This window comes from Pagrus pagrus, assembly GCF_965226575.1.
Source record: "Pagrus pagrus genome assembly, chromosome: 13".
NCBI lineage: Eukaryota > Metazoa > Chordata > Actinopteri > Spariformes > Sparidae > Pagrus > Pagrus pagrus.
The window spans coordinates 15,767,775-15,794,089 of record NC_140197.1 but is presented as its reverse complement, the minus strand read 5'-3'; the positions used below and the strand labels follow the sequence as shown (position 1 = coordinate 15,794,089).

General features: G+C 39.7%; 1 gene segment (V, D, J or C); it reads right to left on the bottom strand.

Moving 5' to 3' along the window:
* Positions 1–4,905: 4,905 nt before the first annotated feature.
* On the bottom strand, positions 4,906–9,744 carry LOC311267377 (Ig heavy chain V region 5A-like). The segment is given in 2 exons: positions 9,702–9,744; positions 4,906–5,210 (listed from the first exon to the last, which is right to left on the bottom strand).
* Positions 9,745–26,315: the final 16,571 nt, after the last annotated feature.

Here is a 26,315-nt window from a genome sequence, read left to right as displayed (position 1 = left end):
CCCACCTATGCATCAGGACACCCTTGTCAAAAAAATGATTGCTTCCCCCCACAGCCAGCGTTGTTCTCAGCTGCAGCAAAACATTTCGCTAGGGATGGATCACTTTTCCGGGCACTGATCAGCGCTTTACGCGTAAGTGGCAATAGGTCTGCAGGTGCAGACAGGTTGGTTTTTGCCTCCTTGGGCACGCAATCCATCCTCCTGCCAACAGAGGGCAACCTATCCTCAGTCAGAACAGAAGAAAACAAGGAATGGCTGTCGTGCACAATAATAAACTGCAGAGTCTTCTTGTTTTAGACTCTTGACCTCTAAGGACACAACATTTCTGGAAGTGTCTTTGGTGATGGTAAACTGGCCTTGGACACTTTGGGCAAATATTGTGCCAGTTCCACTATCAATGCGTCCGATCCATTCCAGTCCTCTCCCTGGTTTCTGACGAATCCAGTGCAGCCAAGACAGAGCAAGTCCCTCCACTTTACAGGACAGAGTGACTGGTTGTCCAGCTCTCTGCTGCTGACACTGACTTCACTCACCTGCAATGAGAGCCAAGAGGAAGACACTTAGTACAGCTGTCATGTTGGAAACTTGGCTGAGTCCGCAACTGCAAAGGCTTTTATGAAGGATATATACTGTGCAGGCAGAATGGGCGGGGACTGTGCATCAGTTTGTGAATTTGCATTTTATCTGTCAGAGATTTTGGAGACACAGTTTTGAAACATAAACACTAAATCTGAGAAAAGGAGGAGCGTTGTTGAGAGAAGAATGTGGTGTGAAGTTAAAAAGAACATTAACACAGTACAAGCTGCACTGTCATTGTAAAACTTGACTGTTGTTGGTAGCTGGATTATGCATATAGCCTCTACATTGGCATATCAGTCAAAATACGAGGACCAGAGAAGTGCCTTTCAACCATTTATTTCTTCATTCAGTCGATTGCATTACACAGATGATTTGATTATCAAAATAATGCATCCAAGGTTGACAGTCGACTGGAAAACTGGCAGCTCCACATCCATGCAGCATGCTCCAGCAGACAAAGAGAAGAGGCTGAGCAGAGGCTGATTGAGAGTTTATCACCTCAGGTGAGGCCTGTTAGGTTGAGCTATGTAAGCCCCGCCCACCCAGGCCTGGGCAGGTGGGAGTATTATCTACAGTCAGTCTCATACTTTCATTATAAAACTGATGGGTCACCTCAGTGAGGAAGAATACTGCAAAGACAGGAAACAAAAGGGAAAAGTTCAGTCAGGGTTTGAGTATCATTCAGTTAAGATCAATGAGACCAGCAGATATGAGAGTCTCCTTATAGCGACAGAGGAGAGAGAAACTTGACACTGACTGACATCTAGTGGTTTTATTATAGGAACTGCAACATTATTTTTCACCCTCATATTGTGACTTTAGAAACCAAATAATACAAACATTATTGTGGATCAATTCATTTTATTTATACCTGGTCAGTGATTTCAGCAGATTGTTTTGCTGTCATTGCCTGTTATGTGAGTGATTGATCATTACAGTAAGATATCTAATGACTTGTTTTAATGCTTATTGTTGTTGGTTAAAGGTGCACTTTGTAATTTTGGGGAAGAAATTTTAATCAGAAGTTAAAGACCATTGACTGATTTCTTCATGCCTGAACAAGAAGCTAGGAGCCTAAAAAAACTGAAAGAACAAAATAAGAATAAATGAAACTGTAACTATTTTTCAGGCTCTATCAGCCCAGTAAAGATAAGTACCGTAGGTTTTTGTACAGCTGCTCAACCAACTCCAGTCACTGTGGCTCTCGAGCAGAATAATAAACAGAAGAATCTTCAGTCTTCAGACTGTTCATCTGCAGATACACCTGCTGTCTGCTGTTGTCTCTGGAGCCAGTAAACCGGCCTTTGACTGACTCAGAGTAGAATTTCCTGTCATTATCATTTTCAACCCAGGTAATCCACTCCAGTCCTTTTCCAGGAGCCTGTCTGACCCAGCTCATATGGTAGTCACTGAATGTGAATCCAGAGGCTGTACAGGTCAATCTGTGAGATTCTTCATCATCCTGAGGCTGGAGATGTGACCTCTGATGCTCCACACAGAGTACAAGAGCAGTCAGCAGGACAGAAGTGTAGGAACACATGTCCATTGCCTCTGCATTTCATTGAGGTTCTGTTTCTTGCATTAACTCCTTTCATCTTCAAGCTGACTGTTGTCAGGAAAGAGGCCCTCGGAGCCTCTCCCCTCTTCTCCTTGGGAAGGAGGACGTTGTTGTCTTTACAATAAAACCGTCGAACAGATGATTCCCAGGAGACCATCTACCGTTTTTTACAACTTTTAACACCATTTGTCCCCCCCCCCCCCAAGATAGATTAAATTACCATTTCATTTATTCACCCTGATTTATCTAGTTAATAAACATATTTAACCGTAGCTCGTTGTCTGTGCAGGTTTGTCTTTAATGTGGAGAACCGATGGAAACTGTGTAGAAATCACTGCTTCATTCATGAGATTGAATACATTGATTTAAAATTGATTAGAATTGGTACAAGTTAACCTTGTCCAGTCGGATTTGATTAATTCCCTCCGGATTATTCAAATAGACAAATCAACGGAGGTGGTGCCCCATTTACGAGTGCTTTATTGATCGCCAGTGATTAATGAATTACATTTATTATTAGTGTATCTCCTACAGAAGTACACTGCACAGACTGAAGATTTGCATCAGGATATCATGAGGAGGGGAGTGGCTCATGTACACACACTCTGTTAGTTTCATTTAATTGTGTTGTTAATTAATTTCCTTTTTATTAATGATGCTTGTCGTTTCATGTTGGACACAAAAACACATCCAGAGACAGAACCACCCATTTATGCACTATTGCATTCATTTATTTACAAATCTATCCATTTATTCATTCCCCACCTCTTTTAAGCCTTCACAAAAAGGCATCGTCACACCATGATTGGCTTGGATGGAACTGCCCCAAGCTACCTCCACTCCTCAATCAGGAGTCAGTCTTCCCACCCTGCTCACAGGTGATCAGAATTCCCTGCAATTAGTCCAGAGGGATTTTGGAAAATCATCCCAAAACAAAGAAAGATAGCAAGTCTTAAACAATGGGACTGCTACAAATAAACTGAGCTAAACCAACAAAGCCATTTTTCTTGTATAAAAGCTTGAAATTTTAATCTGGACTGAGGTTTGCTGATTATCTCACTGGAATCTGTCCAAAACAAACAAAAAGTTCAATGCTGTTCATATGTTGTAATACAACAAATAAGTGAGGACATACAACTTGATTCAATAAAAGACACTGCTGCATTTACTCTCTTTTTTCATCATGAAATTAGTTTATCTTATATGCATCAAAGACTTAAAAGCACATACAATTTGATTTCTTAAACCATCACTATATTTGTGATCTTATTCGGACTGTAAATAACAGGTTAGACAAGTAATAAGATATTCTGATAAGAACTGTAAAATGGGGCAGAGAAGTTTTAATCGAAACAACTTGAATGCTCCTGAAACAGGACTTTTACTCTTCTAACAACTTTTTACATTTTTTTTTCGATTGCTAAGACGCATTGGTCGAAACTGAAGCAACATGTTCAAAACTCTTAACACAGTCTGCATTTCCATCTTGCAGCTCAGCTCAACAGTTAATCTCATGCCCAAAAGTGTGTCTCACCAACAAAACACTTCATACTTGTCTCAAGAGAAGCTCATTCAACAAAACACTAGCACATTGTCTCACTTTGGAAACACACACAATCACTCTTAACAAACGGAACAACAAAATACTAACAACAAAGAACATTACGTCAAATACATCTTATATTTCAAGTTTGAATGATTTTTGTCAGGTAAATCAGTATTGTATATAGGGTCTTTTGCACTTTAATGGTTCTAAATTATTGTATATGCTGTAATATATTGCAACGACACTGAATCAGGAATGCAGAGATTTATTCAAGAACATTTGTGCTTTTGCATAAGTACTTCAGGACCATACAAAAAATAAAGATTACGTAAACAGAATAATGCAGAATCTCAGAATTCAAGGGGTAGAATACAAATTACAGTAAGAGATAAAACTAAACTCCTTCCTCTCCTGGCTGCTCTTCTCTCTCTACCAACTTCACCCGCTGCTCTTTGATCCATACTTGCACAGGAAAAAGCATCAGAAGCCTCCTTTTGTATATGCTTTCTAATGAGGCCAAACACAGATCACCTGAATCAGTTTTCAGCTGAAAACTACCGTCAGCTGTTTGGAATTGCATCTTCGTTTTATTTATTTTTATTGTCAATATTTCGATATAATTTTCAGTAGATTTCATGTGGCTGCAGCAGAAATTCCCCATGTTTTTCCCCCTATCATTCAGTTTTGAGTGTGTTTTTAACTGTTTTGAACAAAGTGTGTTAGCATTTGAAAAATGTGCTGTTAAAGCATAGTGTTTTGCAGGTGTGAACTAGTGAATGAGAAAAGACTTCATCCATTTCGGTGACTGTGGTCACTGAATGCACTTTGTCTGAAAGCAATGAAAAGTGAGACACAGTTTAGCCCACATGCATTTCTGTTTTGCAGACTGTGTGAAGAGTTTTGAACATGTCGCTTCAGTTTCGACCAATGTGTCTCAGCAATCGAAAAAAACTGTAAAAGTTATAAAATGTCTTAATTTCAGAAGTTTGTTGGGAGATCTTGGACGGACAAACAAGATTCTTTTCATGACTTTTTGTGTGACAGATTTTGAATTGAAATTAGCATTTAACATTTCAGTTTAGATAAAATAGGAGTTCAATATTGAGTCACAACTTTCATGACTGACAGTTACTCACAAAAAAGTGATACTAAGAGAACTGAATGTTTCCAGTGGTGGTAAATAGAGGAAGTAGTTTTTGTATGACTCTCCTGTTATTGTCTCTCACTGTGTCTCTCTGGCACAGTAATACACAGCAGTGTCTTCAGGCTGCACATTCTGTCCATTTAGAGTCACTGTGTTGCTGGAAGAGTCTACATTGATACTGAACTTGTTCTTTAGTGAATCTTTGTAGTATGAGCCTTCTGTGTATCTGTGTCCAATCCACTCCAGTCCTTTCCCTGCAGGCTGTCTGATCCAAGCTGTCCAGTAGCTGCTAACAGAATAAGAGACCTGACAGGTGATGGTCAGACGTTGACCTGGCTGCACAGTCACAGAGGCTGGCTGTGTCAACTGTTCACACTTCACACCTGTTAAAAAAAGAAAATGTTTTGTAACAAATGATCAAGTTAAACTCCAAAAGAAGAACTGTTGACTTTGACAAATCCAGAGAAACTCACATCCAGCTGCCAACAGCAGCAGCAGAGCTACAGAAAACATGGTTGATGTTGAAACTGACGTGCTGTGAACTCCACTGACAGCCTGATGTCAAGTATTTATAGCTGAGTTACAAGGAAGCTCACTGAGTTTGCATAGAATCAAACATATGAAGCATCAATGTTGGTCTGACTGGAGCCAATAGAAGAGTCTGTTGACTGTTATTATATCTGCAGAGTGAAAACATGCCTGGAAATCACCTCTGCTTTACATATGATATTTTCATTTCATCACACACTCAACTGTAACATTTTGAAAATGTCCCTGTATTTACAGAAATGAAACAGCTGTAAATGATTATCACAACTATTCTTACTGTGAATATTACATGAACCATAGATAATGGAAAACATATTCTTTAAAATCAACATTACAATATTAATGATGATGTGTCATGGAAACAAAAGGAGAAACCACCAAGAATGTTGCTTTCTATAAGACATGTTTACAGTGTGTTCAGCATTTTTTCAAATCATTAAAACACTTTAAACATGATGTGAGCTGTTTTCCTGAGATCATTTATTTACTGTCAGCACCTCCTACATCACATTCAAGATTAACTTCAAATGTAAGAACAGCTTGTTGTAGTTGCAGCATTTGATCACTTAGTGTACTTCCTGTATTTGCAGCATCATGTAAACAGTATGGAAACTTCTGTCTGATGCTGCTGGTTGGCATGAAAGATTTTTAATAATTTCAGTGTCAGCAGATGTTTGAAGACATACAGAGAAACTTGAAGCCTCGAGAGGAAAACAGCTGCTCAGGAACTGAAACCTGTGAGACAAAATGCAAAAACTACATCTGAATGTTGAGAGTCAGTCAGTTAATATCAATGAGAACACAGAGTCTCCTTTAAGTAACAGAGGAGAGAGAAACTTGTCACTGACTGACCTCTCGTGATTTGTAACGTTATTTTTCACCTTCATATTGTGACTCACCCACATTGTTGTGTTGTCTTTGGGCCTTTTATCAACAAATAACCTTTATTGTATTTTGTTTTATTGAATGTTTACTGTCAATATTTTTCAGGAACAGATTTAGAAATATAATTTTATCGTGCATGATATAAAATACTTCATGCTTGGGCTCTTCCAGGCCAGTAAAGATGAGTATTGTAGGTTTTTGTACAGCTGCTCAACCAACTCCAGTCACTGTGGCTGTCGAGCACAATAATAAACAGCAGAATCTTCAGTCTTCAGACTGTTCATCTGCAGATACACCTGCTGTCTGCTGTTGTCTCTGGAGATGGTAAACCGGCCTTTGACTGACTCTGAGTAGTATTGGGTGCTACCACTAGGTTTAGTGACTAGAGCGACCCACTCAGGTCCTTTTCCAGCAGCCTGTCTGATCCAGTGCATCTCATAGTCACTGAATGTGAATCCAGAGGCTGTACAGGTCAATCTGTGAGATTCTCCAGGCCTTTTAACCACTGGTTCAGATTCTGTCAGAGTCTGACCATCAACACCTGTCAAGACAAAAAGACGCACATGTGATGAGTTACATTCACAGCACAGATGAAAATATGTCTGATCAAATTCTTTAAAGATGTTCACCTGCCCAGCAGAGAGTTAAAAGCAGCAGTCCTGTCCTATAGTCCATCATGTTAAACTGTGTGTCCACTGTTCTCTGTCATCCTCTCTGCAGTCAGATAAGTAGAGGAGGAAGACATCTGAGTTTTGCATTGACTCCTCCTCACAGGGAGGAAAAAAGATGGACTCGAGATATTTAATGAAACTTGGCAATTAACTTCCAATAGTCAAGCCTCCATGTCAGCTGTTTTGATGTTTGTTTGACACGACACAATTTTAATAGTCTGTCAGTATTAACACCACATTCATTCTAAACATACTTAAATGTTAAACTTATCTCTGTCATCTGAAACATTGATATATGAAGATGTCCTCAAATGTTTAGAATTATAGTTCATATATCAAGACTCTGTTGAGAACAACAATGTAAATAATCTACAGTTTTATTCTGATCACCAGCATCTTCTAGCATTTATGAAAATTGTACTATTGTCGTCTCACCACATCAGACCATGAACCAATGTTTTGAATATATTTTTGATTGTGAACATTTCACCTCCTAATTATGTTCTAATGAAGCTGTCTGATGAAATATTTTTCAGCTTCCTTCTTTTTTAAACTAAATGAATGTATTTAATGGTCTGTGGTTATGAATATTAACATTTATAAAGCACTCGTCTAGTAAATCAACTACTCAAAGTGCTTTACAACATGTCACATTCACTCATTCATACACGCATTCAAACACTGACTGCAGAGGCTGCCATGCAAGGTGCAGCCCTGCTCATCAGGAGCGATACAGCCCAAAGTCATTCACACACACTCACATACACCGATGGAAAAGCCATCAGGAGCAATTTGGGGTTCAGTGTTTTGCCCAAGGATAGGTCGACATGCAGTTGTGGTCCGGGGATCCAACCGCTGACTATTACTCTGAGGGATGTAAAATCATGTAGAAAATCAATATGTTTTCATTAGTTTAAATATTTACTGAAAAAGTATTTTCTGTTTTAAGGCAGAAATTAATTTCTTTCAATGAATATAAACTATAAATTAACTCTGACCTCCATCTGTTTATAAAGGGATCAGTTTGGAATTGAAGACTCTGTTACACATTAAAAATAATATTTTCTCTGTCATTAAGTCAATTGTAACTCAATTAAATATATAAAGATTAGGTAGAGAAGATTTAACACTGTAAATCTCAAACAGTATTAGAATTAATGTGATACTGAAAAAAGTGAGTGTTATTTGTAGTGGTAAATAGAGGAAGTAGTTTTTGTATGACTCTCCTGTTATTGTCTCTCACTGTGTCTCTCTGGCACAGTAATACACTGCTGTGTCCTCGGTCTTCAGACTGTTCATCTGTAGGTATAGTTTACTGCTGGAGTCATCTCTGGAGATGGTAAATCGGCCTTTGACTGACTGGGAGTAAAAGATGCTAGTGCTGCCTGTGTGTATAAAAGAGATCCACTCCAGTCCTTTTCCAGGAGCCTGTCTGACCCAGTTCATAGGATAGCTGCTGAATGTGAATCCAGAGGCTGTACAGGTCAATCTGTGAGATTCTCCAGGCCTTTTAACCACTGGTTCAGATTCTGTCAGAGTCTGACCATCAACACCTGTCAAGAAGATTAAAGAAAACATAAAGTGATATAAGCTAGTGACACAAATAAATGCTATATTCGATTAAGATCAGTGTAAATCTTCACCTGCCCAGCAGACAGTTAAAAGCAGCAGTCCTGTCCTATAGTCCATCATGTTAAACTGTGTGTCCACTGTTCTTTGTCATCCTCTCTGCAGTCAGATAAGTAGAGGAGGAAGACATCTGAGTTTTGCATTGACTCCTCCTCACAGGGAGGAATACACCTGCGTCAGAATTACATCATTTATTCAAATATTACTTATAGTGTTGAAATAAGTCACCCCTCTGTTCTTTTTTTTTGTTATTTCTAGTGCACATCATTATGCATGATGAGCTCAAGTATTAAACTCATTAAGTCAGACACTGCCCTCCAGAGGAAGATAAACTGTAATAATCCATCTTGTGTGTGTGTGTGTGTGTGTGTGTGTGTGTGTGTGTGTGTGTGTAATCTGGAAATGTGCAGCAACAATTCTGATTAAAGTAGAGATAGAGGGAAGAGAAAGTGTTTATGTCATATTTCTGTGCATACATATGTGCATGATCTTTATACATGCCGTTATGAAACATGTGGACACAGTTTCACCACACTTATTCAGAGAATATATACAGGTAAATAGATCATCTGTAAACATTGTTTCTAATGAAAACACACAAGATGCATCACTTTTGTTTTTGATTTCTGTGTGCAGCCTAACTGATTAAATGAAATTGAATCAAATAAGCCTTGATTCACTTTCAGTGTTGGTAAATAGAGGAAGTAGTTTTTGTATGACTCTCCTGTTATTGTCTCTCACTGTGTCTCTCTGGCACAGTAATACACAGCAGTGTCTTCAGGCTGCACATTCTGTCCATTTAGAGTCACTGTTTTACTGGAAGAGTCTAAGTCGATACTGAACTTGTTCTTTAGTGAGTCTTTGTAGTATGCGGCTCCAGTATATCTCATCCCAATCCACTCCAGTCCTTTCCCTGCAGGCTGTCTGGTCCAAGCTGTGTAGTAGCTGCCCAAAGAATAAGAGACCTGACAGGTGATGGTCAGACGTTGACCTGGCTGCACAGTCACAGAGGCTGGCTGTGTCAACTGTTCACACTTCACACCTGTGGAGGAAAACATGTTGAATATTGAATGAGTGTAATAGTGAACAGTCAGTGTGCTGTGATCATACTGTCAGTGTCTCTGCCTCAGTGAGACTCACAGGATCCAGCAGCCAGCAGCAGCAGCAGAGCTACAGAGAACATGGTTGGTATTGAAGGTGATCTGATGGGAGCTTCTCTTCTTCTGCTGCAACTGACAGCATGATATCAAGTCTTTATAGCAGACTGTGAGGAAGTTCACTTTGCATAGAGAAGGACACTGACAGGTTAAAAAAGGAGGATCAACTGTCCTGTTACAAGGAGTCAAAGCACATTTATTTAACAAAAATGCAAGAAAATGGGTTTATTATTTAAAGCATAATGTTAAAGTATATTTTTTTCCACAAATCTTCTAACAAAAGACTGATGAGTCAAACAATCACATTTACATTCAGATCAACAAACCATTTACTGTTCCCACTCTGAACTAAATTCTTGAAATTTTAATCTGGACTGAGGTTTGCTGATTATCTGACTGGAATCTGTCCAAGACAAACAAACAGGTAAATGCTGTTCATGTTTATGAATGAATGGACAAACAGCAATGACAGAAATGGGTGATACTGTAATACCTGATATAAAACAATACAACTGAGGACATAAAACTTGATTTAATAAAAGATTCTGCTGCATTTACTCTCTTTTGTCATCATGAAATTAGTTTATCTTATTTGCATTAAAGACTTATAAGCACATACAATTTGATTTCCCAAACTATCACTATATTTACTAATTTGGACTGTAAATAACAGGTTAGACAAATAATAAGATATTTTGATAAAAGGTGCAAAATGGGGCAGAAAAGTTTGAATCAAAAGAACTTGAATGCTCCTTAAACAGGACTTTTACTCTTCTAATATCTTTTTAAAAGTTGTAAAATGTCTTAATTTCAGACGTTTTTTGGGAGATCTTGGATGGCCAAACAAAATTATTGACCTTTTGTGTGACAAATTTGCAATTGGACTTAACATTTAACATTTCAGTTTAGATAAAATAAGAGTCCAATATTGAGTCACAACGCTGAACTTTCATGACTGACTGTTACTCGCAAAAAAATTATACTGAGACAAGTGAATGTTTCCCGTTGTGGTACATAATGTAATTCTAAGTGCTGTATCATGTGAGCTGTTTTCCTGAGTTCATTTTTTTTACTGTCAGCACCTCCTACATCACATTTAAGATTAACTTCAAATGTAAGAACAGCTTGTTGTAGTTGCAGCATTTGATCACTTAGTGTACTTCCTGTATTTGCAGCAAAGTGACAACAGACAGCATCATGTAAACAGTATGGAAACTTCTGTCTGATGCTGCTGGTTGGCATCAAAGATTATTAATAATTTCAGTGTCAGCAGATGTTTGAAGACATACAGAGAAACTTGGAGCCTCGAGAGGAAAACAGCTGCTCAGGAACTGAAACCTGTGAGACAAAATGCAAAAACAACATCTGAGTGTTGAGAGTCAGTCAGTTAATATCAATGAGAACACAGAGTCTCCTTTAAGTAACAGAGGAGAGAGAAACTTGTCACTGACTGCCCTCTAGTGATTTAATACAAGAAACTGTAACATTATTTTTCTCCTTCATATTATGACTCATTTAGACTCCACAAAATAAATAGACATTATTGCTTCTTAATTTGTCGTTAAATGTTTAATTTGTAGTAGTTTTATTCCAGTGACCACATTGTTGTGTTTGGGCTTTTTGTCAACAAGTGACCTTTATTGTGTTTTGTTTCATTTAATGTTTACTATCAATATTTCTCAGGAACAGATTTAGAAATATATTATAATTATGTATGATATAAAATACTTCATGCTTGGGCTCTTCCAGGGGTCCGTTTCACAAAGCAGGTTCAACAAACTCTGAGTCTAACCTTGAACTCTGAGTTGATCTACTCTGAGATAGGAAACTCAGAGTTTCCCTCATTTCAGGGTTAACAGACTCAGAGTTTTCACTAAACCTGCTTTGTGAAACGGACCCCAGGCCAGTAAAGATGAGTACTGTAGGTTTTTGTACAGCTGCTCAACCAACTCCAGTCACTGTGGCTGTCGAGCACAATAATAAACAGCAGAATCTTCAGACTTCAGACTGTTCATCTGCAGATACAGCTGCTGTCTGCTGTTGTCTCTGGAGATGGTAAACCGGCCTTTGACTGACTCAGAGTAGTACTGGCTACCAGTATCAGTAGCAATCCACTCCAGTCCTTTTCCAGGAGCCTGTCTGACCCAGCTCATCACATAGCTGCTGAATGTGAATCCAGAGGCTGTACAGGTCAATCTGTGAGATTCTCCAGGCCTTTTAACCACTGGTTCAGATTCTGTCAGAGTCTGACCATCAACACCTGTTGAAACAAAAAATATGTGTCATGTGTTGCCTTGGCAGCACAAATAAAAGTTATCTAAAATAAAGATCAGTGCAGCTCTTCACCTGTCCAGCAGACAGTTAAAAGCAGCAGTCCTGTCCTATAGTCCATCATGTTAAACTGTGTGTCCACTGTTCTCTGTCATCCTCTCTGCAGTCAGATAAGTAGAGGAGGAAGACATCTGAGTTTTGCATTGACTCCTCCTCACAGGGAGGAACTGGATTTGACTTGGATCTCAGTTACTGTTTGGTGAAACTTGAGAATGAATATTTACTGTTCATGATTCATTCCTTCAAGAGAAACTCTTGTATGTTTAGTAGTATTTGTGCAACTATTTGACAAACTCATAATTTAAGTAGGTTTCCCCTCATTATAAAGCACTGTGCATCATGTCAAGAATTTGACAATAGATGATCAATTTTACAATACCACTTAATTGAATATTTTTGATTATATTTTATTCCGAACAACAAGAAATGACAACATTTTTTTTAGTTTTTATAAGGGCAATCATTATTTATGTTTAATTTTTTGTTTAAAGAGCTTTTTAAAATGCAGTTATGAAATAATAGTTTTATTATTTCACTTACATATTGCGAGTCAGACAGAAAGTGTCTCTATTCTATATCAATATTATCTAATATTTTCATAAACCAGTTCATGTTTTTTTTTACTTCTTCATTTCATTGCTAAATGTGTGTTACATGCTCCCTCTCTGCACGCCAGGATGTGTCACTGTGGCTGGTGATTGGCCTCTTGCCTTGCCAGGTGATAGCAGTCTGGCTGACTGGGAAAATCCAATAAGAGGGGGTCGGGCACTAGGCTCTGCTCTCTTGCTCTTACTTAATTCCACCTGAAGCTGACCAGGGATGCAGTCAGTCAGCCAGGAGGCTGGCTGTGGTTTTATGTTTCTTTGTTTTTGTTTTATGTTTAGCTGATGGGGGGGGGGGGGGACAATGTGTCTGTTCCTCTTTACTGTAACAGTGAACTGGTGTTGAAACATTAGTGGTCTGAGGGCTCCTCCTCTGGTGGCTTCATGTTACAAGTGTTCAGGCACTGAGGGGTTTTGGGGGGGCTCATTGGGCAGGTGTGAACTGTTCCCTTGTGATGTCTCATCATAGAAAAACAAACTAAAAGGTAAATGTTGTTCATGTGTGTGAATGAATGGACAAACAGCAATGACTTATAAACTCAGTTTTTCGTATATAAATTAAAGACTTATGAGCACAAACAATTTAATTTAAACTATCACTATATTTGCGTCTAACAGGTTAGACAAGTAATAAAATATTTTGATGAGAGCTGTAAAAGGGGGCAGAAAAGTTTTCATTAAAAAAAGAGTGCTCCTTGCACGGGACTTTTACTCTTCTAACATGCAGTATATTTGTCAAAGATGTAAAAGGTCTTAATTTTAGAAGTTTTCTGGGAGATTTTGGACGGCCAAACAAAATTTCTTTTTGACTTTTTGTGTGACAAATTTGCAATTTAACATATCAATGTGGGTAAAATAAAGTGATACTGAGACAACTGAATGTTTCCAGTGTTGGTAAAAAGAGGAAGTAGTTTTTGTATGACTCTCCTGTTATTGTCTCTCACTGTGGCTCTTCTGGCACAGTAATACACAGCAGTGTCTTCAGGCTGCACATTCTGTCCATTTAGAGTCACTGTGTTGCTGGAAGAGTCTAAGACAACACTAAATTTGTTCTTTAGTGAATCTTTTACATCTGTGTCATCACTGATCCACTCCAGTCCTTTCCCTGCAGGCTGTCTGATCCAAGCTGTGTAGTAGTCACTAACAGAATAAGAGACCTGACAGGTGATGGTCAGACGTTGACCTGGCTGCACAGTCACAGAGGCTGGCTGTGTCAACTGTTCACACTTCACACCTGTTAAAAAGAGAAAATGTTTTGTAACAAATGATCAAGTTAAACTGCAAAAGAACTGTTGACTTTGACAAATCCAGAGAGACTCACATCCAGCTGCCAACAGCAGCAGCAGAGCTACAGAAAACATGGTTGATGTTGAAACTGACGTGCTGTGAACTCCACTGACAGCCTGATGTCAAGTTTTTATAGCTGAGTAACAAGGAAGCTCACTGAGTTTGCATAGAATCAAACATATGAAGCATCAATGTTGGTCTGACTGGAGCCAATAGAAGAGTCTGTTGACTGTTATTATATCTGCAGAGTGAAAACATGCCTGGAAATCACCTCTGCTTTACATATGATATTTTCATTTCATTACACACTCAACTGTAACATTTTGAAAATGTCCCATCATTTAAAGCCATGAAACAACTTTAAATGATTATCACAACTATTCTCACTGTGAATATTACATGAATCATAGATAATGGAAAATATATTCTTTAAAATCAGCATTACAATATTAATGTTGATGTGTCATGGAAACAAAAGGAGAAACCACCAAGAATGTTGCTTTCTATAAGACATGTTTACAGTGTGTTCAGCATGTTTTCAAATCATTAAAACACTTTAAATATGATGTGAGCTGTTTTCCTGAGATCATTTATTTATTGTCAGCACCTCCTACATCACATTTAAGATTAACTTGTAAATCAGCTTGTTGTAGTTGCAGCATTTGATCACTTAGTGTATTTCCTGTATTTGCAGCAAAGAGACAACAGACCATCATGTAAACAGTATGGAAACTTCTGTCTGATGCTGCTGGTTGGCATGACATTTTTTTAATAATTTCAGTGTCAGCAGATGTTTGAAGACATACAGAGAAACTTGGAGCCTCGAGAGGAAAACAGCTGCTCAGGAACTGAAACCTGTGAGACAAAATACAAAAACTACATCTGAGTGTTCAGAGTCAGTCAGTTAATATCAGTGAGAACACAGAGTCTCCTTTAAGTAACAGAGGAGAGAGAAACTTGTCACTGACTGCCCTCTAGTGATTTTATACAAGAAACTGTAACATCATTGTTCTCCTTCATATTATGACTCATTTAGATTCCACAAAATATAGAGACATTATTCCTTCTTATTTTGTAGAAATGTTAAAATTTTGTTGTAGTTTTAATCCAGTGACCACATTGTTGTATTGTCTTTGAGCCTTTTATCAACAAGTGACCTTTATTTTGTTTTGTTTCATTTAATGTTTAATATCAATATTTCTCAGGAACAGATTTAAAAACATAATATAATTGTGTATGATATAAAATACTTCATGCTTGGGCTCTTCCAGGCCAGTAAAGATGAGTAGTGCAGGTTTTTGTACAGCTGCTCAACCAACTCCAGTCACTGTGGCTCTCGAGCACAATAATAAACAGCAGAATCTTCAGTCTTCAGACCGTTCATCTGCAGATACACCTGCTGTCTGCGGTTGTCTCTGGAGATGGTAAATCGGCCTTTGACTGACTCAGAGTAGTAGATGTAGCCACTGCCACTACTGATATAAGCGATCCACTCCAGTCCTTTTCCAGCAGCCTGTCTGATCCAAGCAGTATCAATACTGCCACCAAGCCCTGAATACGTGCAGGTCAGTCTGTGGGATTCTCCAGGCCTTTTAACTGCTGGTTCAGACTCAGTCAGTGTTTGACCCTCAGTACCTGGAGACAGTTAAACAGCTCATTAGTTACTGTAATGCAGCCATGTTGCCTTTGTAGCAGGAGATTTGTCAGAAAAACAATCATTGTTCTTACCTGCACAGTTAATAGACAGGATGAGAAAAACAACCAGATAATCATGTCTGATCATTGTAAAAGCCAGTTGTCTCTGTCCAGTCTACAGTGTGTATGTCAGTGATTCAGTCTCTGTCCTTCATCTGCAACACATATGTAGAGATGAAGAGATCAGAGTTTTGCATCGACTCCTCCTCCTCACAGAGAAACACACCACATCTCACACACCTCTGGATAACAAACAGCTTCAGAACATCATCCCTATAATGGTTGTAATTATGATGTTTTAAAACTATGAAGATGTTTTTCAGTTTATCCAACAGTGATTTTTATTCATGCACGGATTGGATGTATTTATTAGGTTGCCATACATATACTGCATAAATGTCCAAATATGTTCTCAACACCTGCTGTTAAAAAAGAAAAATGGACACATTGATAGCCATCATTGTTGTAGAAAAAAAAACCATTAGATGTAACACTGAGAAACACACCACATCTCACACACCTCTGGACAAAATAATTTTTGATAATGAAGTTGTGTCTGAAGATATTTAACAGTGGTGTGTTTATTCACACACCAGTAAGATGTATTCATTTGGTGGTCCATCCATATACTGGATATATCATGTAAATGTTCAGATATTCTCAACACCTGCTGTTAAACATTAACAATGGGAACATCATAAACCATCATTGTTGTAGAAAACACAGGTTAAATGTAACAATAAGAAACAGGAAGTCACAAACCACAACATCAGCTGTTTTTTTCACATGATGCATGTACAGTATGTTCTTCACAGAAAATGAGCCAAGGCCAATGAGTCCGAGTTTGAAAAAATAATGAATCATATCATTTTTCTTTTGATAAAAAATTAAAGCAGGTCCTACAGACCCAAACACCATACAAGCGTTAAAGACTTATAAGCACATGAAATTGAATTCCTTAAACTATCACTATATTTACTAATTTGGACTGTAAATAGCAGGTTAGACAAGTAATAAGACATTTTGATAAGAGCTGCAAAACGGGGCAGCAGTCCTGTCCTGAAGTCCATCATGTTAAACTGTGTGTCCACTGTTCTCTGTCATCCTCTCTGCAGTCAGATAAGTAGAGGGGGAAGACAACTGAGGTTTGCATTGACTCCTCCTCACGGGGAGGAATACACCTGTCTCAGAAACATAATTTATTCAAATATTATTTATATTGTTGAAATAAATCACTCCTCTGTTTTGTTTTGTGTTTTTTTTTTTTTTTCTTACTTCTTGTTAACAAACCTGTCAAATCGATCTCAACGTGTTCTATACAACAACAGGTTTTCTGAGTCTTGCCCTGTTAGGTATGGGGTTCCACAAGGCTCGGTCCTAGGTCCACTGCTGTTTTCATTGTACTTGGCACCACTAGGCCTGATTATGCGTTCTTTTGGAATTGTTTTTCACTGTTATGCCGATGACTTGCAAATATATATGCCAGTTGTTGCAGATAATGGGTCTTGCTTCGATAAACTTACAGCCTGTTTAGCCACTGTGAGGACGTGGCTATCAACAAACTTTCTGCTGCTGAATGCAGCTAAAACCGAAATGATAGCTATTGGTCCGGCAAAATTATGCCACCGGTTTAATCATTCTACTGTATCTCTGGATGAATGTGTCATTCCGTGCAAGGATAAGGTAAAAAATCTGGGAGTGCTCTTTGATCAGACCCTTTCCTTTGAGTCACATGTAAAGGAGGTGACAAAAGTAGCATTTTTCCACCTCAGAAAAATCGCTAAAACCAGATCTGTCCTCTCACTGAAAGATGCAGAGACTCTTATTCATGCCTTTGTGACTTCAAGGTTAGACTACTGTAACGTGCTTCTGTCGGGGCTGCCCAAAAAGAGCCTTTGTGGTCTGCAGTTGGTCCAAAATGCAGCGGCCCGTATGCTGACCGGATCGTCAAGATATCAACATATCAGCCCTGTGTTGGCCTTTCTTCATTGGCTAACTGTTCAGGTTAGAGCCGACTTCAAGGTGCTGCTGTTGACCTACAAAATTTTAAATGGTCTTGCACCAATCTATTTGTCTGACTTGGTCAATACCTATGTACCTACACAGCCTCTGCGCTCCCAGGCAAGCGGTTGCTTCAGTGTCCCAAAAGTAAACAAAAAAACAGCCGGTGAGCGGGCTTTTTCCTTCCGCGCACCTACTCTGTGGAACAGTCTTCCTCTGGACATCAGGCAGTCTTGTTCAGTTGAGGTCTTTAAAGCCAAGCTCAAGACCCACTTGTACACTGCAACATATGAGTCCTAGGTGTTTTGCCATTTCTTTTATTCTTGTTTATACTATGTGTTTTATTGCTGTGTATGTTTTTGAATGTTTTTATATGTTTCTGAATGTTTTATATGTTTTTTGTATGTTTTTTAAAATGTTTTGTAACTGTACAGCACTTTGATGGAAAGTGCTCTATAAATAAAATTATTATTATTATTATTATTAGTGCACATTATTATGCATGATGAGCTCAAGCATTAAACTCTTTGAGTCTTAGACTGCCCTCCAGAGGAAGACAAACTGTAATAATCCAGCTTGTGGACACAGTTTCACCACACTTATTCAGAGAATATATTCAGTAAATAGTATTTTAAGATCATCTGTAAACATTGTTTCTAATGAAAAAACACAAGATTCATCACTTTTGTTTTTGATTTCTGTGTACGATGCAACCTAATTAATGAAATGAAATTAGATGAAATAAGCCTTCATTATACAACCACCACTTGAAATTTTCATGACTGACAATCACAATCAGTATTGCAAGAAGCATTGTACTAAGACAACTGAATGTTTCCAGTGTTGGTAAATAGAGGAAGTAGTTTTTGTATGACTCTCCTGTTATTGTCTCTCACTGTGTCTCTCTGGCACAGTAATACACAGCAGTGTCTTCAGGCTGCACATTCTGTCCATTTAGAGTCACTGTTTTACTGGAAGAGTCTAAATCGATACTGAACTTGTTCTTTAGTGAATCTTTGTAGTATGAGCTTCCAGTACTTTTCACTCCAATCCACTCCAGTCCTTTCCCTGCAGGCTGTCTGATCCAAGCTGTCCAGTAGCTGCTAACAGAATAAGAGACCTGACAGGTGATGGTCAGACGTTGACCTGGCTGCACAGTCACAGAGGCTGGCTGTGTCAACTGTTCACACTTTACACCTGTTAAAAAAAGAAAATGTTTTGTAACAATTGATCAAGTTAAACTCCAAAAGAAGAACTGCTGACTTTGACAAATCCAGAGAGACTCACATCCAGCTGCCAATAGCAGCAGCAGAGCTACAGAAAACATGGTTGATGTTGAAACTGACGTGCTGTGAACTCCACTGGCAGCCTGATGTCAAGTTTTTATAGCTGAGCAACAAGGAAGCTCACTGAGTTTGCATAGAATCAAACATATGAAGCATCAATGTTGGTCTGACTGGAGCCAATAGAAGAGTCTGTTGACTGTTATTATATCTGCAGAGTGAAAACATGCCTGGAAATCACCTCTGCTTTACGTATGATATTTTCATTTCATTACACACTCAACTTACAGAAATGAAACAGCTGTAAATGATTATCACAACTATTCTCACTGTGAATATTACATGAATCATAGATAATGGAAAACATATTCTTTAAAATCACCATTACAATATTAATGATGATGTGTCATGGAAACAAGAGGAGAAACCACCAAGAATGTTGCATTCTATAAGACATGTTTACAGTGTGTTCAGCATGTTTTCAAATCATTAAAACACTTTAAATATGATGTGAGCTGTTTTCCTGAGATCATTTATTTATTGTCAGCACCTCCTACATCACATTTAAGATTAACTTCAAATGTAAGAACAGCTTGTTGTAGTTGCAGCATTTGATCACTTAGTGTACTTCCTGTATTTGCTGCAAAGTGACAACAGACAGCATCATGTAAACAGTATGGAAACTTCTGTCTGATGCTGCTGGTTGGCATGAATTTCAGTGTCAGCAGATGTTTGAAGACATACAGAGAAACTTGGAGCCTCGAGAGGAAAACAGCTGCTCAGGAACTGAAACCTGTGAGACAAAATGCAAAAACTACATCTGAGTGTTGAGAGTCAGTCAGTTAATATCAATGAGAACACAGAGTCTCCTTTAAGTAACAGAGGAGAGAGAAACTTGTCACTGACTGCCCTCTAGTGATTTTATACAAGAAACTGTAACATTATTTTTCTCCTTCATATTATGACTCATTTAGACTCCACAAAATTTAGAGACATTATTGCCTCTTAATTTGTTGAAATGTTAAAATTTTGTAGTAGTTTTATTCCAGTGACCACATTGTTGTGCTGTCTTGGGCCTTTTATCAAAAAAACAATATTTTGTTTTGTTTCATTTAATGTTTACTAACAATATTTCTCAGGAACAGATATAAAAATACAATTTAATTGTGTATGATATAACATCCTTCATGCTTGGGCTCTTCCAGGACAGTAAAGATGAGTACTGTAGGTTTTTGTACAGCTGCTCAACCAACTCCAGTCACTGTGGCTCTCGAGCACAATAATAAACAGCAGAATCTTCAGTCTTCAGACTGTTCATCTGCAGATACACCTGCTGTCTGCTGTTTTCTCTGGAGCCAGTAAACCGGCCTTTGACTGACTCAGAGTAGTATTTCCTGTCATTATCATTTTCAACCCAGGCAATCCACTCCAGTCCTTTTCCAGGAGCCTGTCTGACCCAGTTCATATGATAGCTGCTGAATGTGAATCCAGAGGCTGTACAGGTCAATCTGTGAGATTCTCCAGGCCTTTTAACCACTGGTTCAGATTCTGTCAGAGTCTGACCATCAACACCTGTCAAGACAAAACAATATATGCATGTCATTGGCTTGGCAGCACAAATAAAATGTATCTAAAATTAAGAGCTATATAGATCTTCACCTGCCCAGCAGACAGTTAAAAGCAGCAGTCCTGTCCTATAGTCCATCATGTTAAACTGTGTATCCTCTGTTCTCTGTCATCCTCTCTGCAGTCAGATAAGTAGAGGAGGAAGACATCTGAGTTTTGCATTGACTCCTCCTCACATGAACTGAACGTTTATTGTACATGAGGCATTCCTCCAAGAGACCCTTTTCATGTTTGAGTACAATTTGTACAACAGGTTAACAAGCACATGATTAAAATTGGTTGACCTTCATTATGAAGCACAGTGTGCATCAAATCAAATCAAACCAAATCAAATCAAACTTTATTTATATAGCACTTTTCATACAGTGCACAGTTACACAAAGCACTTTGTGCTGAAGATTTTCACAACATTTAATCAATTGCACAGTGCCACTGAAGTAAATATTTTTAACATAATTTTTAGAGGGGGAAAACAACAAAATGACAACAAATGTTGTTCCTTGTGTTATGTTGATTTTCTGACACTTCTTTTGAAGTGTTCATGAGGCATACCTTTCTAAAACATTAGGGGAAAAAAAAACATTTAGACTTAAATATTTTTTCCAATATAATTTTTCATTTAGATGACTTAAAACACATTTCTATCCACTACACATTCAGTGTTATTGTAACTGGAAATTTTAATGAATCTTGTTACATTCCTTTTATTTTTTTCAATGCTAAATGTGTCTTTCTGTCTTTATCAGTGAGCAGGTGTTGAAATCATTAGTGGTCTGAGGGCTCCTCCTCTGGTGGCTTCATGTTACAAGTGTTCAGGCACTGAGGGGTTTTTGTTCAGGTCTACTGATGGTTTGTGTTATTGTGACTCTCTGGCACAGTAATACACAGCAGTGTCTTCAGGCTGCACATTCTGTCCATTTAGAGTCACTGTTTTACTGGAAGAGTCTGTGTTGATACTGAACTTGTTCTTTAGTGAATCCTTGATGTATGTGTTGTATCCAACACACGCACTTGCAGTCCACTCCAGTCCTTTCCCTGCAGGCTGTCTGATCCAGTGTGTAGTAGCTGCTAACAGAATAAGAGACCTGACAGGTGATGGTCAGACGTTGACCTGGCTGCACAGTCACAGAGGCTGGCTGTGTCAACTGTTCACACTTCACACCTCTGGAGGAAAACATGTTGAATATTGAATGAGTGTAATAACAGTGAACAGTCAGTGTGCTGTGATCATACTGTCAGTGTCTCTGCCTCAGTGAGACTCACAGGATCCAGCAGCAGAGCTACAGAGAACATGGTTGGTATTGAAGGTGATCTGATGGGAGCTTCTCTTCTTCTGCTGCAGCTGACAGCATGATATCAAGTCTTTATAGCAGACTGTGAGGAAGTTCACTTTGCATAGAGAAGGACACTGACGGGATATAAAAGGAGGATCAATTGTCCTCTCACAAACAGTCAAAAACTTTTGAGTTTGTTATGTTGTGTAAGAGTTATGTTGTCAACATTTATCTTGAAACATGAGAGAAGAAAGAATGATTTTTAAGAAAACACTCACATATACAGGATATTTAAGTACTTATGTTAGAACACCAGAGCTATAATTGATTACTTTCTGAATGAAGTAGTTTTATTGAGATGATGTTTCTCTGATTGTGTTGATTTTCTTATACTATAATTAATATCTGTTAATATAAACGGCAGAAAGTAAAGTTTCAACTTATTTTGACTTGTTGAGTTTTTGTACAGCGTTGCTGCTTCCTGTGTCACTGTGGCTCTCGAGCACAATAATAAACAGCAGAATCTTCAGTCTTCAGACTGTTCATCAATCCATGTACTGCTATAAATGACCAGATCATCCAGGTATGCCTCACATCCTGCAATCCCCTCCAAAACCCGGTTAACCAACCTCTGGAAGGTTGCAGGGGCGTTGCGCATTCCAAAAGCCATAACCTTGTACTGACAGAAACTATCAGGGGTAACAAAGGCGGATATCTCACATGCACGTGGGGTCAAAGGCACCTGCCAGTACCCCTTCAAGAGGTCCAGCTTCGTCACAAAACGGGCCGAACCAACATGGTCAATGCAGTCATCCAGACGAGGAAGAGGGAAAGAGTCAGGCTTGGTGACGGCGTTGACTTTACGGAAGTCCGTGCAAAAACGTAAGGAACCATCTGACTTGTCTACCAGCAGGCAGGGTGAACTCCAAGCGCTGGAGCTAGGCTCAGCAATACCATGATCGAGCATATAAGTCACTTCCTTACTTAACAGCTGACGCTTAGTGGGGTTTACCCTGTATGGATGTTGTTTAATAGGGGTAACATCACCCACATCAATGTCATGATGTAGCACACTGGTACAAGTGGGGACGTCAGAGAAAAGACAGGGATAATGCTCAATTAGGTGTGCGATGTCAGCTCGCTCAGCGGGTGGTAGGTAGAGCAAATGATTGTTCAGACCAGCAAGGAGCTTTGAGTTTGGCAGCCGGATCTGAAAAGCCTCGCCTGAGTTGGTGAACTCATCAACAGCAGGTCGAGCTGGATCAGGGGGAACAACAACGTTTAGCACTGCAACAGACTTTACCACGGGTGAAACAGTCGAGCTGTGAGTAAAATATGGCTTCAGAAGGTTTACATGACACAGACGAGTTTTACGCCTACGATCTGGAGTTTTAACCAGATAGTCACATGACCCGACTTGTCGCTCTATCACGTAGGGACCGCTGTACTGAGCTTGCAAGGCCGACCCAGGTAGGGGAAGCAACACAAGGACCGGGTCACCAGGAGAGAAAACTCGATGTCTAGCCCTACTGTCAAACCACTTCTTCATCTTTCCCTGAGCAACACATAAGTTTGACTTGGCAAGCTCACAAGCTCTACTAAGCTTGAACCTAAAGTCACTAACATAGTCAAGCAGATTGTTGGTGGGGCTAGAGTCGTTACCCAGCCACCTCTCCTTCAGGAGCTTCAAAGGGCCCCTCACAGTATGTCCAAACACAAGTTCTGCTGGACTGAACCCCGTAGACTCTTGGGCCACCTCTCTAACAGCAAACAAAAGTAGGGGTATCCCCTCATCCCAATCTTTTGCAAACTCCAAACAGTAAGCTTTCAACATGGTTTTAAGAGTCTGATGGAACCTCTCTAGGGCACCCTGAGACTCTGGGTGATACGCAGAGGAGGTACAATGTTGGACAGACAACTGTTTGAGAACCTGAGAGAAGGTCCGGCTCATAAAGTTTGAGCCTTGATCCGATTGAACAACTTTTGGAAGGCCAAACAAGGTAAAAAACTTAACCAAGGCCTTAGAAATAACTGGTGCTGTAATCTTCCTCAGAGGAACTGCCTCTGGAAACCGGGTTACAGCACACATAATGGTCAAAAGATATTGGTTGCCAGATTTGCAGCGCGGCAGAGGTCCGACACAATCAATCAAAACTCGTTCAAAGGGCTCCCCAACAGCAGGGATAGGGTGAAGAGGAGCTGCGGGGATCTTTTGGTTTGGTTTACCAATCATTTGGCACACATGACATGATTTACAATACCGGGAAACCTCAGTCTTAATACCAGGCCAATAGAAATGCCTTAGTACACGATTGCAAGTTTTCCCAACACCAAGGTGACCAGAAAGGCAATGATCATGAGCCAAACGCAGTATCTCAGCCCTGAAACAGGTTGGAACAACAATCTGAAATACACTGCTCCAGTCGTCTTGACTTGAAACCATAGGGGAAGTCCACTTCCTCATCAAAACCTCATTACTGAAGAAGTAACCACAAGCCTCATCAGTAAGGTCATTCTCTGCTACAGCTTCTTTAAACAGACTACACAGAGTGGGATCTGCCTTCTGTTGCGACACCAACTGATCATGAGAGGGCATTGTTTTACCAAACCCAGTCAGGTCCAAATCACCTGTTGCCATAAATGTATCTGAAAGATCGAATGGGTCAGACACAGTGGCTTCACCCTTCACTTGCCTGGACATGGCACGGGTGATGACACAAGCAGGAAAAATACCTGGATAAACTTGCTGTAAATCGTCAGGAACACTGTCTAAATGAGGTTTAGAGGTCACTTTGGGAGCAGCGTCCACGACTCTTTTGGCCACTCTGAGGTAGCTGCCACACGCTCAAAGTGGGGGAAGAATCTCTCAACATCCCTTTCATGGAAAGGGGGAACAAGTTTAATCTGGCTGGCCACGTTAAACGCAGGTCTGATTGGTAAAGAGGCATGTTTCAATTCAATTTCCTTCAACAATCGTTCATGCTTTAACAGCATTTTCTTTTCCTCTAATCTGAGCTGGTCTCGCCTTTCCTCCAGCTCTTTCTCCTTTAAAGCTAACTCCCTATGACGTAGCTGGATTGCAGCCTCGGATGCAACAGGGGACACGGGCAATACAAACTCAGCCACTGGAGGAGACGGCTTCAACACACCACTACTCATGAGCTCCTTCCTAATGGCCTCTTTAATATTTTTTTTCAGCTTCCTGTCTTCGGCAGAGATGTCAATAGTATAACTAGACGCAAGCTGAAGGAGCTGTTCTTTTGTGAACTCCTCGAGCAGCTCTTCGCATGGTTGTACAAGGAAATCATCAAGAGATGCCATCGTTTACAAGCAAAGTTACACTTTACCACTAGCTTAGAAAACAAACTTAACAAGTCAAAACACAAATGGGGCTTCTCACAAAGCAACCACCGTTGCCTGTGAACTATGCATACAGCACAGAACACAAAACGGGTCCAACACAGCACACAGCTGACACAAAGTGGCAAGACTACACAAGATGGCTACACCATCATCTACCAAAATAGACAACCATCACCCTTAAAGCCACCAACGCAGCACAAAAGATTACTTGCCCCACACTGGCACACGATAGAGCCTGCTAGTAATCAAGACTATGCCCAAAGACACAAAACACACACAGGGTGAAGGTCACCTACACAGAAGCCACTGAACTCACTAAAGTTAGGATCATGGACCCAACATGGTGCCACTCCAGGCACAACTCACCTAACTTAACACAAATGCTCTCTCTCTTCCCTCCCTCCAGACAAACAAACAGGAAGCATGCTATCAAGTGCAAACCACAAAACCAGTGCAACACATAGCATAGTGAAGCAACCCTGGGCACCTGCCTAACCAAACTGAACCTAAATATCTTCTGAGGTTACCAGGCTTGAGGCGGCTTTAAACGCAGAAACCAAAGCCCCGCAGAAAGCCAAAACACAGCCAGCTGCAGAAACCTGGAGCGTGCCCCTACCCAGGATACCCTCGAAAACAAAAAAGGAAAAATAACAAAAGAGTGAACCGATGGAAGGACCAAAGTCCAGCTGGAACACTCAACCCTACATAACCAGGGAGCTCTAGCACTGAAATATGTGACCCACAAATGACAACAATACTCACCAAACCAAAACCAACCAAAAAGGAGAGAAGCACACAACCACCATACTCCACCAAGCAACAAAGGAACACCAAGAAACCAACAAAAATCTAGGGGAAAACGATCAAAAACGGACGAGCCCCCATTATGTTACATCCCCGGCTCCAGGGAAGCAACACAATGAAACAGGGGGGGACAAAACTAAGTGCAAGATAGTTTATTAATGCTAGAAAACAACAGAAAACAGAACAAAGGGATGGACAGCCAGGGATGCTGCAGCATGGCCTGCTGTCAGTGGCAGTGTGAGAGAGAGAGAAGGAGGTGTGGCCTGCTCTTTTAAGCAGGGGGCCATGTGACTGCAATCAGCACCAGGAAGTGAGAGGGCCTGGACAAAAA